Source organism: Macrotis lagotis, chromosome 6 (assembly GCF_037893015.1).
Source record: "Macrotis lagotis isolate mMagLag1 chromosome 6, bilby.v1.9.chrom.fasta, whole genome shotgun sequence".
Classification (NCBI taxonomy): domain Eukaryota; kingdom Metazoa; phylum Chordata; class Mammalia; order Peramelemorphia; family Peramelidae; genus Macrotis; species Macrotis lagotis.
Window position 1 is genome coordinate 96,287,432 of NC_133663.1, and position 13,204 is coordinate 96,300,635.

A 13,204-nucleotide genomic window follows, 5' to 3' on the forward strand; every position below is an offset into this window, starting at 1 on the left:
AGTTTTCTTCCTTTCAGTTTTATTAATGTTTCCTTTGATTTTCAGAATTTTTAATTTGGTATTTAATTGGAGATTTAAAATTTGTTCTTTGTCTAGCTTTTTTAGTTGCATGCTCAGTTCATTGATCTTTTGATTTTATTTATGAAAACATTTACAGATACAAAACTTCTAGAGGGGATGTTTCTTTTTTTAATATTTCTATTTTAATTTTTTGTAATTGATATTTTATTTTTCTAGTTACATATTATGAAAGTTTATCAATATTCATCAGATGCATATGCATAGTTATAAGTTACATAATTTCCTTCCACCCTCCCTTCCCACTCTCCTCCCCTCAGCTTCTAACACTCTGGTGAAAATTGTACATATACATTTGTGTTTAATATGTTTTACAGATTAGTCATTTTCTGTATGAGGAATTAGAACTCGGGAAAAAGAAAGAAAACCAATGAGACAGGAAAGAAAGAAAGACATAAGAGAAAATTTTTAAAAGTGTTTATTCATATTCTGTAGTTTGTTTTTTGTTTTGTTTTGTTTTATCTCCCAGAGTTATCCTAACTCTGAACTACTGAAAGGAATTGCATCCGACAAAGTCGATTAACTCACAATGTTGTTATTGTGTACAATGTTCTCTTTTGGTTCTGCTCCCTTCACTCAGGAATCAGTTCTTGTAATTCTTTCCATGTTTCTCTAGAGTCGGACCATTCATGGTTTCTTATAGGATAGTAGTATTTCATATTCATATATCATAACTTGTTCAACCATTCTTGAGGGGATATTTCCTAAGAATTGAGAAGGTGATTGTAGCATTCTTTACAGAAACTACAATGAACAGAGTTGGAAAACAATATTCACAAAAAATGCTTACAGTAATATAAATGGAAGGAATTGTGACCACAAAACAATCAAAATAAAGATTTTAAAATTAAAGAGAAGAAAGATGAGAAGATACCTTCCTGGACTCTTTTTTAGAGGTGAAAATTCTATAGGTGTAGAACACTGCATATATATTAAAATTTTTAAATGTATGTTTTCCCAATTGTTTTTCCTTTTTATTTCTATTAAAATTAATTTGCAATATAGAATGACTCTCTTGGTAGTGGGGAGTGGAAAGTGTAGAGGAGGAAGTTTACAGGCTATGCAATCATGCTATATTACTTTTTAAAAAAAAGATAACGAGGTAAATTGCAGTCATGTGTTGATCTAAATTCCTCAAAAATCCTCAGTATAAATTACTTAAAGGTAATTTAATTGATATCATTAAATTATTAGAGCCAAGTTCATTTTTTATTTTTCAGAGGTAATCAAAACAAGCCTACAAAATAGAACTATATTCTTAATAAAGAAATGATCCGGGGTCAAATAGTTTGTCCACTTAATATTGATCAGATTTTTCACAAGCATGAACACTCCTAGATCGAATGTCATACTCTCCAGACCAATATAAGTATCTTTTGATCAGCAGACGTTATGAGGGTAGTGAGCTTTGACTTTGTCACAGAAATCTTATTCAGCTTCTTGCAACAGTTCAATCACATCACTTGACATGATAAGATCGCACATGCCAAGTTCTGGAATGTAGCCAGTCTACTAGTTTCAAAGCTTCCTTAGTGTCAAAACTCTTATTTGACATCACCAAAGCATCCTTCTCTCTGATGAGTGGCAACTGAAGAAATATCATGTGACAGTGATTCCTACTTATTCAACAACCTATCCTTGGAGTTTTATTTTTTTATTTTCATCTTCATAGTTTCATCCTCCTTCTCCCTTCTCCCCTACCCATTGAGAAAGGAAGATATAGGATAACCTATCATACATAATGTGATCATTTCACTGAAGTTTGTAGCATTGTCCTCCTACCATTCCTAATTTCTAATTCCCTTGGTGTTTTTTTTTAATTATGAAATGCCCTGGGACAGTCTTTGAAAATTGACTTGGGGGGCAGCTAGGTGGTGCAATGGATAGAGCACTGGTCCTGGAGTCAGGGGTACCTGAGTTCAAATCCGGCCTCAGACACTTAATAATTACCTAGCTGTGTGGCCTTGGGCAAGCCACTTAACCCCACTGCCTTGCAAAAAATCTAAAAAAAAAAAAGAAAAAAGAAAAAAATTGACTTGGGAATCACTTTTTTAAGCCTAATGCTTAGAGAATATATATATATATAGGTAGAGCCCTTAGTGTTGTGGCTGAAAGATTTATTGCTTGCAACTGACTTGGAGCTAAGTCTTTCTGACCTGAATTAGCTGGGCTGGTGCTTGGACAGAAGACATATAGTTCACTACCAGATTGTCCTCCAGGATTGCTTAGAATTTGTGTTTTTTTTCAACAAAGTTTGAAAAATTTAGTGTTATCTTTATGCCTTGATATGGAACACTGGAATAGGATTTTAATGGATAAGTACCTAATGAAGAAAATATTTATAGGGGCAGGTGTGGCATATACATTGGCCCTTGAAAATTCAATCAAATAACTTCCCTTTTACGTCAGGTAAATTGTAAAATGAAGAGGATAGAAATAAGGCTTGCAGCAGGAATAATTGAAGTTCCTTAAGTGATAAATCACACATGTACTAAATATAATCATATGTCATGCCTTGACCTTGTAGTCATAAACAGCGTAAACTTTTGCACATAAAACTAACGACCAAAACAAACCCAAGAAACCAGCCCCATAAACCAAACAACCTTCCATGGTTTCATTTTCCCCTATAAATTTAAGCTCATTTGGACCCAACTTTATTTACCCAATTTTATTTCCTCTTCAAACCAAACCTTTTTTGCTCTTGTCAAGCTGGTCATTTTAACTGTCCCATGAACATGGCTTTAGTCATTTCTACCTTCATGTTTTGCTTACATTCCTGCTGGAATCCTGCCCACTTCTTCCCCATTTTCATCCAAGTCTTCTTTTATCTTGTATCACCTAGCTCAAGTTTCTCTCTCTCCCTCCTTTCTTCTTCTCTCTCTCCCCATCCTCAGCTCTTTAATATTTTTATTTATTTTATTTTCCAACAACATGCAACATTACAAAGATTTAAGTTCTACATTTTTCTCCCTTTCTTTCCTTTCCCCTTCCCCCTGACAAAAAGCAATCTAATATAGCCTCTACATGTATAACTATGTTAAACATAGATCCATCTTATCATGGTGTGAAAGAAGAATCAAATCCAAACAGAAGAGAAAAACCAGAAAAATAATGACATAATATAAGATTCAGTTCAATAAGAACTGTAGATTGTAAGCTTTGAGCTGCATTTAAACAGTTAATTCTCTGGATTTAGATGGTATTTTTCATCCATTTTCCATTTATTATTGAATAGGGAGTTGACACAGTCAGATGAGCTGTAAGCGTGACTGGATTACTTTGTCAACTGAGAGGAGGGTGAACTGTACAGGAGGGAGACTGACCAGCAAGGGTATTGCAATAGAATTACAATTGTCCTTGATTATTATACTGCTGAAGTGAATGAGTCCATCATAGTTGATCATCTATCACCCAGTGTTATTGTTAGTGTGTATAATGTTCTTCTGGTTCTGCTCACTTCACTCAGCATCAGTTCATGTAAGTCTTTCCAGTCTTTTCTGAAGTCCCATTCTTCATGATTACACTTTTGCTCTTATCAAGGATTCCCTGATGGCTCTTGCCCTCCTTCCCCTTCCTATAGCATTTTGAATGCAGATTAAATTTAATTATAGAGCACTGTCTTGTTTTTAGGTTTTCTCAAGGCAATGGGGTTAAGTGGCTTGCCCAAGGCCACACAGCTAAGTAATTATTAAGTGTCTGAGGCTGCATTTGAACTCAGGTACTCCTGACTCCAGGGCTGGTGCTCCATTCACTGTGTCACCTAGCCGCCCCTAAAAGAAAGATCTTTTTAACACTGTCTTTCATTGTTGGATGTGGGTCTTTCCCCACTTTTAATAGTCTTGAGTTGCATCAATTATTTTAGAAGCAAACAAGATAGGGGCCGGATAAAATGGGGAGAATCAATTGAGGAATGTTACTAACATTAAGGGATAATCTAGAAAGACTTCTTGTATAAGATGGGATTTGAATTGTTACTTGAAGACAGAGGCAGAATGAAGGTGAGAGAGCCCTGCAGGCATGAGCAGTGATATGCCTTTCTTTGAAAGATCTTTCTTTTAGCCTAGGATAACTGTAGAATCTGGAGTCTTTGTGAAAGGGATAGCCAAAAGGTCAGGGTCATTGGACAGCAGCTTTTGGATGGATGTAAAATAACATAAGACTGCAAGGAGTGGCAGGTTAGGAAGAACTTTGAGATGCAACAGAGGATTTTATATTTGATTCTACTGGTGCTCGGGAGCCACTGGAATTTATTATTGAGTAGGGGGATGACATGGTCAGATGGGTTATCAGACAGACCAGATTACTTTGGCAGCTGAGAGGAGGGTGAACTGTTCAGGAGGGAGACTGGCCAGTAAGGGTGTTGTTACAATAGTGTAGTCCTTTCTAAGGGTGGTGGTAGTGTTAGAGGAGATAATGGCGTGTATTGGAGAAATGTTAGGAAGGTAAAAGCAAAAGACATCATCCTAGTGGATATGGGTAGTGAGAGTAAGGACCTGAGGATGAAACCTAGGTAAACATTATGAGGGAAGTTTAGGAAGAGGGAAGAGTATGTTGAGAATAGAGATATTTAAAATACATAGTCCAGGGTCTAGAGGTTAGGACTGGTTAGGTATGTCTGAGGATCATCCTCATAGAGATAATAATGGAATTCATGATAATAATTGAATGGTAACTGATAAAATCACCAAATGGAATAATTATAGAAGAAAAGAGGACCCTGGACACTCACCTTTAGAAGTGTAACTTTAATGAAGATCTATTAAAGGGAAAGTGAGGAGTGGTCAGACAGGTAAGAAGAAAAGGAGAGAAGTGGTTTAATGAAAACCTAGTGAGAAGTGGGTGATGGACCATGTCAAAGGTTGCAGAAAGATCAAGAAGTTTGAGAACTGAAAAAAAGATCATTAGATTTGGTAGTAGGTAACTTTGGAGAGAGCAGTTTTGGTTGAATGATAGTCAGAAATCAGACTGGAGAGTACAGAGGTGAGAGCACAAGATCTTGTCTGAGACTTTCTCTTTTTTCCCCAAGACCTTCTCAAGGAATTTATCCACAAAAAGGAGAGATGTGGGAAGATAGCTCATTGGGGATGGATAGATTGAGATTTTTTTGAGAATGAGAGATATGGTACATGTTTGTAGGAGATAGGGATGCAGTCAGCGGAATATGGATAGATTGAAGATGAGAAGGTAGTGATGATTGAAGGGGGGCAACCAGGCTGTTGGAAGAGATTGGAATGGGTCCTCTTTTGCCTATAGAGGCTTGCCTTGTGAAGGAGACACCACTTTTTGAGTAAGTTATTTGCAAAAAGATGAGGGGGAAAAAGAGGGAGCTGTTGGTGAAAGACCTCGGGTTTTTTCCCCAGTAAAATAAGGAGAAACATTCGCAAATTGGTGGTAGAGTGAGCCATGGGGAATTTTTAGGAAAGATAAAAAGATTTGGGAAAGCTGCTGTGCTGGGGCTGGTAGTGAGGCAATTAGGGAAGTGTAAAAGGGCCCTGATGAGGTTATGTAACATTTTTTTAGCCAACTCAGCATGATTTACTCTGATTTTTCTTCATCCTGCAGAGTGAAGGAGTGAAGGTAGTCTGTGGAGGCTACTGATTATATTCAAATACACATACACACTAAGAGTATCATTCAGTAGTTCAGATGCAAGATTCTAGCTTAGGATAACTGTTAAAAGCACTTTGCCTAGGGGCTGATGTGAGGACTAGTTTAATCTCAGTTCAGAGATACCCATTTCATGCTGGCAAGATGATGAATTTTTAAGATCATCTAAGTTACAGAGGGATTATCACCATCTGCACGAGTGGGAGGAAAACCCACATTAATAAAATCATGGATGTTTGAAGTATTTATAGTTGGTGAATGACTGCTTTAATATTTGTAAGATCCTTTAGGGCAGTGTGTTTGTGGTTTGTGTGTGTGTGTGTGTGTATGTGTGTGTGTAGCTTGGTGTTAGTTCTAGACTTCAAATCAAGAAACCTAAATAGTTTGTCTCTAATTTGCCATGTGACCTTAGACAATTTAAATCTCTTTCCTTCTCTGGACCTCAGTTTTTTACAATTTTGACATTATAAGTAAGAGTTTTTAGATACTTACAAATGGCAGAACAAATAAACCAATTACAAGCAAACTTGGGTAGTTTCATACAGGGTAGTTCCTATTTTTAGGAGAAAAGATCTCTGCTTTGACTGCCCAAACAGGTTTGCTGTGGAGGGCATTTAACAGGTTTATGTGTTCTCTGAATAGTGTGCATTCTTGTCAGAGGTTTATTTTGGATTCCCATGAGAGGCAAGTTTTTTCCAGATAGGTAGAGGGGCATCATGAGAAAAGCAATGCTGGATACACGTTTGATTATTAATTCCTTTAATATTTATCCTGAATAAAAAGTTTGGGCTGTGTGACTTTATTTTTTTATAAAAAAATCTTCTCTTTTGTATGTGATAAGCTTCTCATGCTTTATGTTTTAATATTAGTCAGATCCAGATATATATCCCCTCCATGTGCTCCACATATAACAAAGAAAAATTATTTAAAAAACAACCGAAATGGTGATCACTTATTTAGATGTTAACATGATGACATACTCTTCTTGCAAAAAAAAAAAAGTTACTTACTAAGCTATTTACTAGTTACTAAAGAAAGAAGGGGGTTGATTTTTTCTCATGTTTGTTGTTCTATCTTGGTCATTACCATTACTCAGCATTTTATTTAAGATGAGTATTTTAATTTTACCTTCTTGTAATTGTGCATATTTTTTTTCTCTTTGGTCTCCTTGTTAAAGTAACTTGGCATAGTGGAACCAGCCTTGAGAGTCAGGAAAACCTGGCTTCAGATTCTAATTCTTATAACCCTGGTAGTTTTGGGCAAGTCTCTTCAAATTCCTCTCTCTAAGACTAACTTGCAGAGAAAGTGCTGGTTGAGGAAGTTTACCTTAATTGAGAGTTCCTTGTAAAAATGAAATAACTAGCCCAGTTCCTGACCCTACTCAATTCTGCTTACTTCACAATGTGCCCGTCCATATGAGGCTAAGCTCTAGCTTCCTTGGCAAAGCCCTTAACAGCTCTAGGTCTCAGTTTCCTCTCTTGTAAAATGAGTGAGCTGGAATGTATGTCCCCCGAGGTTCCTTCAGGTCCTAAATCTGTGTTCCCTGTTTCTTGTGGTTCTCTGAATTTTTGGTTTTTGTCATTTATAATTTTCTCTTTAGTTCATCTATAATAGTTTGTTTAGTCATCCTCATTTCAAGGGGGACTTTCACTCTGTTTCCAATTTTTTGCTGCCATGCAGATTACTTTTGTGTTAATATATGCGTGGCTTTTCCCTCTGTTTTTGACTTGGAGGTTTGAGCCTTGTATAGGAGGAGCCCTGGAGCAAAAGTTATGAACAGACTAGTGATTTTTCCTGTGTAATTCAACTTATTTTCCAGAAAGATTGAACCAGTTTACAACTCTACCATAATGCCTATTTAACATTTGTCTTCCTGAAGTCCCTCTAATATTGACTGTTTTAATCTTTTCTGGTCAAACTTTAGAATTGTCTTAGTTTACATATCTCCTGATTGATTATTTGGACCAGTCTTTCATATGGTTATCAAATAGTCTGTAATTAAAAAAAACTGCTTATTTATTTTTTATTCTATTGTGGGGAAAAAAAAACATTTCTTAATGACCCGGTAAGTATAACTGCCCTTGCTTATTGTGGACTTTTGCTGGTAGTTTCTTTTTAAAGTCTTGCAGTTTAAGAATAGAGTCTTTTAAAGGGTTAATTCTGAGGCCAACAGGTATAGACAGATCTAGGTATGTGATATGTTTCGCTGTTTTGCAAGGTGCTACAAATGCTGGTACTGTGTAATCGGATCCGAGGTAGGCCAGGCAGTCAGATGAAGGAAAGAGAGAGCAATGCAAAAGAACTGGAATTTCAGGTCCAGACCATGAGTCATTGCAGATCGCCCTAAGAGTGTTCTGGGGTTGTTCAGCCTGGCGTCAAGGAAAGGAGAAAGTGTTGAAGGGGAGCTGACTTATTCTCTTGGATTTCACTGATACTTAAAAAAATTAAGGTGATCAAAGCAAAGGTAAGATGGCTACAGGCTCTCTTCAGGCCGCAGAACTGTGGGGCTTCATTGTCAGCCGAACTGGTTGAAGGGGAGGTGACAGGAAGATAGACCCTCAATATGAAAACGTTTGTTTTTCTTCTATAAAAAAACTAAATTGTACACTTCCAAAAAACTCAAACTGTTTTGTGTTCTCAGTGAGTGAGAGAGGAAAGTTTTAAGTCTTGATTTAAAAAGAACCTACATACAGGTAACAAGTGGTGTTATAAAAGGATACAAGGTATCCCCCAATCCCTCAGTTTTTTGAAATGAATGTAAGAAGGTATCAAAAGGCAGGGTAGAGAAGAGGAGGCCCCAAAATCATTGATTCACATGAAGAACTTGAAGCCCTGATGCCAGTATCACTGTAAATGGGCTTCTCTTCTGATTGATCTGTGGAATGACTTCATTTAAGCTGGCCAGCCAAAGCTCATGTACTAAGGGAGCTTTCTCCTTTCTCCTCTCTCTGAGAATGGCAGGTTAGAGCTGCCCAAGTTGGAGTCTGTTACTTATCCCAAGGGCAGTCCAAGCAAAGAGCTTTTTCTGTGACCTCATTTTGATTTGTTCCTTTTGGTTATCCTTAGCAAATTAAGTATTTCAACTCCTACTTCAGCAATGTGCCTGTTAGTAACCAGTTTAGCTGAAGAGGTAGAAACCTAAACTTTTATTTTAAAAAAATTTAGAAACTTTAATGATTTACATATAAAATGATATCCTAGACTTTTACATAAATGCTTTCTCAAGTGCCTCTTTTGTGTTAATGGATGTAGATGGAGAGAATGTGGTAGAGAATGGGGGAAAAAGCATTATTAACAGTGAAAGAAGATAATAGTCTGGAAATCTATAACTTTATAATTAATTGTCTTGTGACCTTGGGAGTAATTAGCTTCAGCTTTCTGTGTAAGTGTCTCTCTGTGAAAAAATATGGTTGAAAATGACTTGCTGTGTTTTTTCCTCATGAGGATGTTGTCAGGATTAACAGAAAACAATGTAGAAAGCATTCTGAGCTCAGTAGAGACAAAGGAGTCATATCATTTGTGAGATTGTACTGATGCTTACATTTTTAGCCACTGTATTCATTTGGGGGGAATTCTTTAGTTTTTTTACCTCTGACTTCCTATTTCCATCATTTGCATTTTATAATTTTAATGTTTAAAAATTGCTAGGAATATTTATTAAAATAGATTTAATTATTAGAAAGAGCAGTGAACTGGGAGTCTATCTTACTGGTTATATGATTTGAGAAAATGTCAGTGATCTCTCAGAGAGTTTTTTCAATTATTAAAGGAGGATGTTGGAATAATTAATCCTGAAATTTCTGTTAATTCTCTTTAAGTTTCAATATGGGTTTTGGAATAGTTAGAGACTCACTCATATCATCACTTTGCCTTACCTGAAATTTTGCTTTAATTGATTAAGCGTTGGAAGGATCAAATAGAGTTTTTCATAAAGAAATATAAAAAACTCTTATAGTATTTTGAGCAACACTCAGTTCCTTGACCAACTGATCCCATTTATAGTCCATTATAATGAAGTGTCATGAACAGACCTTAGAACTTAAGTTGGAAACCTTGTTTTTTCATATGTAGTTTAGGAAATTGGGTGATCTCCATATATCATTGCATGAGGAGGTTGACAATTAAAAAAAAACCTTAAATAGTAATTTTGCAAATGTCTTGACATAGTATGTGCCTGAACTCTTAATGATTACCAGTTCTTCATAAAATCCATACAAGTAAGAGGATCAATATTAACATTATAAATTACAGGTGATTTGTTTATCTCTAGGGAATTGGAGCCTTATTTTCCATGAAAGACTTTTTTCTGATGTCAGGGAATAGGTCCGTTTTGGATTATTGACAGCTTTTTGAAAATTATTGGAGTCAGGAGGACCTGAGTTCAAATGTGGCCTCAGATACTTGACATTAGCTGTGTGACAAGTCACTTAACCCTGATTGCCTTATCACCAGGACTGTCTCCAGTTATCCTGATCCTTACTTAGCCACTGAACCCAGCTGGTTCCAGAAGAGAAAGTGAGACTGATGACTTAGCACAGCATCCCCTTTCTCAAATCCAATTCATATGCATGGCCTTCTTTGAGAATGAAGGACAAACATCATCTAATTACAGAGATAGTTAATCCACAATTGACTGTGTAAGTAAGTAGAGACTGACATTTTAAAAATGTTTTATTTTTGTTTTATAGAATATCATTTCCCAGTTTTCCTCTTCCAATAACTTCCTTGTGAAGTAATGAAGTACATTTAAATAAAACAAACTGACACATTGATCATGTCTGATGGCATATAACCAACTGCTTCCCCCCGGTAGTCTCTACTACCTCTGTCCTGAAAAAAATTCAAGTATGTCTCTTTATCAATCATCTGTAATTAAGATTCATCATTTCATGGTTGCTGAGTTTTGACATCTATATTGCTGTTTACATTTCCTAAATTGGCTCATGATTTATGAGCCATTTATTTAGTATTTTTATATTATATTATTATTTGCAAACTACTGCAGATATAAAAGGCCATTCTCTCCTATGTTAGTTTTAAACTCTTATCTACTTAAAGCTTATTTTAACATATTGAATGAAATTTTGATGTAAATGTAATTTCTGCCATTCCAAGTATCAGATATCCTAGGAAACTTTTCTTCTTACCCCCCCCCCCCATTCAGTTTCACTTTGCTGGTCCGGCATTCAAATCCTACCTCAGTGTGGGTATGCCCCAGGGACTCCAACCTGGGACCTTCTTTTCTCCCCTTATACTTTCAGAGACCCTGTCAAGTCTCATGGGCTTCATTATCTTAGAACCAGAAATTTAGAGCTAGAAGGGAAAATGAGGTCATTTAGTCCAATCCGTTCATTTTACAGATGAAGAAATTGAGACATAGAAAACATAAATGATTTCCCCAAGTTATCACAGGTGGCAAGTTGACAAGCTAGAATTCTAACCTATTGCTCATGCCACTCAGCTTGAGTTCCTCCAACCCTGATGTATATCTCTACTTGAATATTCCAGAGGCATCTCAGACTTAACCATCTTCCATCTAAATCTATAATCATTATCATCCTCCTAAGACTTAATCATCTTCCTAAGTTATTGTGAGAATATTGCCATCTAGTCACCTAGGTTTGGTCCTTTGGTATCAGCCCTTCACTCTCTGTTTTTACTTTCTTTACTTTTCCCAGTTAGTGACTGTCTTGTTTCCCTCTACAGCTTGTCTCACATCAGTCCTTCCCCCCCACCCCTTTCATGACCTCCACCTTGGTTTAGCAGATCTTACTTGTACTACTGAAATAGATCCCTGATCCTTACTTTGTCTTCTCTGTCCAGTTAGTCTTCCACACAGCCACACTATCAATGGATATTCCTAAAGCAGGCATGATCCTGTTCCTCCCTGTTCAAGTGGCTGTGATCAATTCTAGTGCTCTTTTCAGCCTTTGACTCTTTGATTTCTCTTTCCTCATGAATACTCTTCTGGGATTTTATAACAGACTTTTCTGTAGACTCTCCTCTTGTCTATGTATTCATTCTCAATCTCCTTTGCCTGATGATCATCCATATCCTACCCCCATATACGTTGATATATATATATATATATATATATATATATATATACTATCTTAATTCCTCTTCTTTATTTTTTCAGAGATCTCATCATGTTATCACCTTTAGTTAGACAATTCCCAGATCTATGTAATTTACAGAAATTTTTCTCTCCCTTGAGCTCAAGTCACAACTAACCAACTGCCTCTTTGATGATTTGGACTGGATATCGCATATATGTCCTTTATTCTTGAGGAAGACTGTGACTTCTTCACGGGGAGGTGATGCTGTGACATACAAGTGAATTGAATTTAAATGAGGAGGTGCTGTGCAAAGTCATCATCCTTGGGAATCCTCTGGTCCAGTGGCCAGATCAGGATGGATCAGGACGACTGAAGATGTCCATGAATGCTTTAGTAGACCTTGGCTTTTTAAAGCCAGGTCTTTCCCACATAACAGTTTGACCAAGACAATGTCCATTCATTCATTAAGATTAGGTAAGACACAGATGAGGCCAAGAAGCCAAGAATGACTTCTTCCAAAAAAAAGAAGAGAATCCTACAGATTTCTGAAATGGTTATTTTTCTCTCAAATATACCCTTATTTTTAACCTTCATATTTCTATTCAGAGTATCTTTCCAGTCACTGAAGTTCTAAACTTTGGGATAATCCTTTTTTTTTTACACTTAACCACACATATCCAGTTGCCAAATCTTCTTGTTCTACCTTCACTACATTTCTCTTATCTGTCCTTTCTAGTCACATGGACACTGGTGTTTTCATCTCTTGCCTGGACTTTATTTATTTATTCTTATTTTGTACAAATAATGTTTTTTTATACATTACTAAAATATTCTTGTTTAAGAGTAAACATAATAACCCCTCTCCCCAAGAAAATATAGACCCCGCCTAAGTGATAAAGGAAAGGGGAGAGAAAAAAATTAAAATAATAATAATAATAATAATAATAATAATAATAATAATAATAATAATAGTAGGTATGGCCAGGTGGCACAGTGGATGGAGCACCAGCCCTGGAGTCAGGAGCACCCAAGCCCAAATCTGGCCCCAGATACCCAACAATCACCCAGTTGTGTGACCCCATGCAAGCCACCCCAACCCCATTGCCCTACAAAAAACAAACAAAAAAAGACCCAAAATAAAATAAAATAGTAATAATAATAGTAGGGGTGACTGGGTGGCAGACAGATCACTGGCCCTTGGGTCAGTGGACCCAGGTCCAAATCCAGTCCTAGACACCCAATAATCACCCAGCTGTGCTTCCCCAGGCAGGCCACCCAGTCCAATTTGCCCTGCAACACACCCCATAAAATAATAATAATAAAAAATGTTCTTCAGTCTGTGTTCCAACACCACCAGCTCTGTTGTGGGTGGATCGCATTCTTTATGATAAGTCAATCATAAAAGTTACTTCCATATTTTTCCACCCTTGCCATTGCTGATCGCAACTCCTTCCATT

General features: G+C 36.6%; 1 protein-coding gene across 6 annotated transcripts in view; it reads left to right on the top strand.

The window, feature by feature from the left end:
* The window catches only part of ELF1 (E74 like ETS transcription factor 1), a 138,216-nt gene that overhangs the window by 67,230 nt on the left and 57,782 nt on the right, over nucleotides 1-13,204 (top strand). The window contains exon 1 of one of the 6 annotated variants that reach the window (XM_074191759.1): nucleotides 171-8,152. The exons of the other annotated variants lie outside the window; for them this stretch is intronic. The gene's annotated coding sequence lies outside the window, so the exon portion shown is untranslated. Of the gene's footprint in view, nucleotides 1-170; nucleotides 8,153-13,204 lie in introns of those variants that run through there. 6 annotated transcript variants of the gene reach the window in all.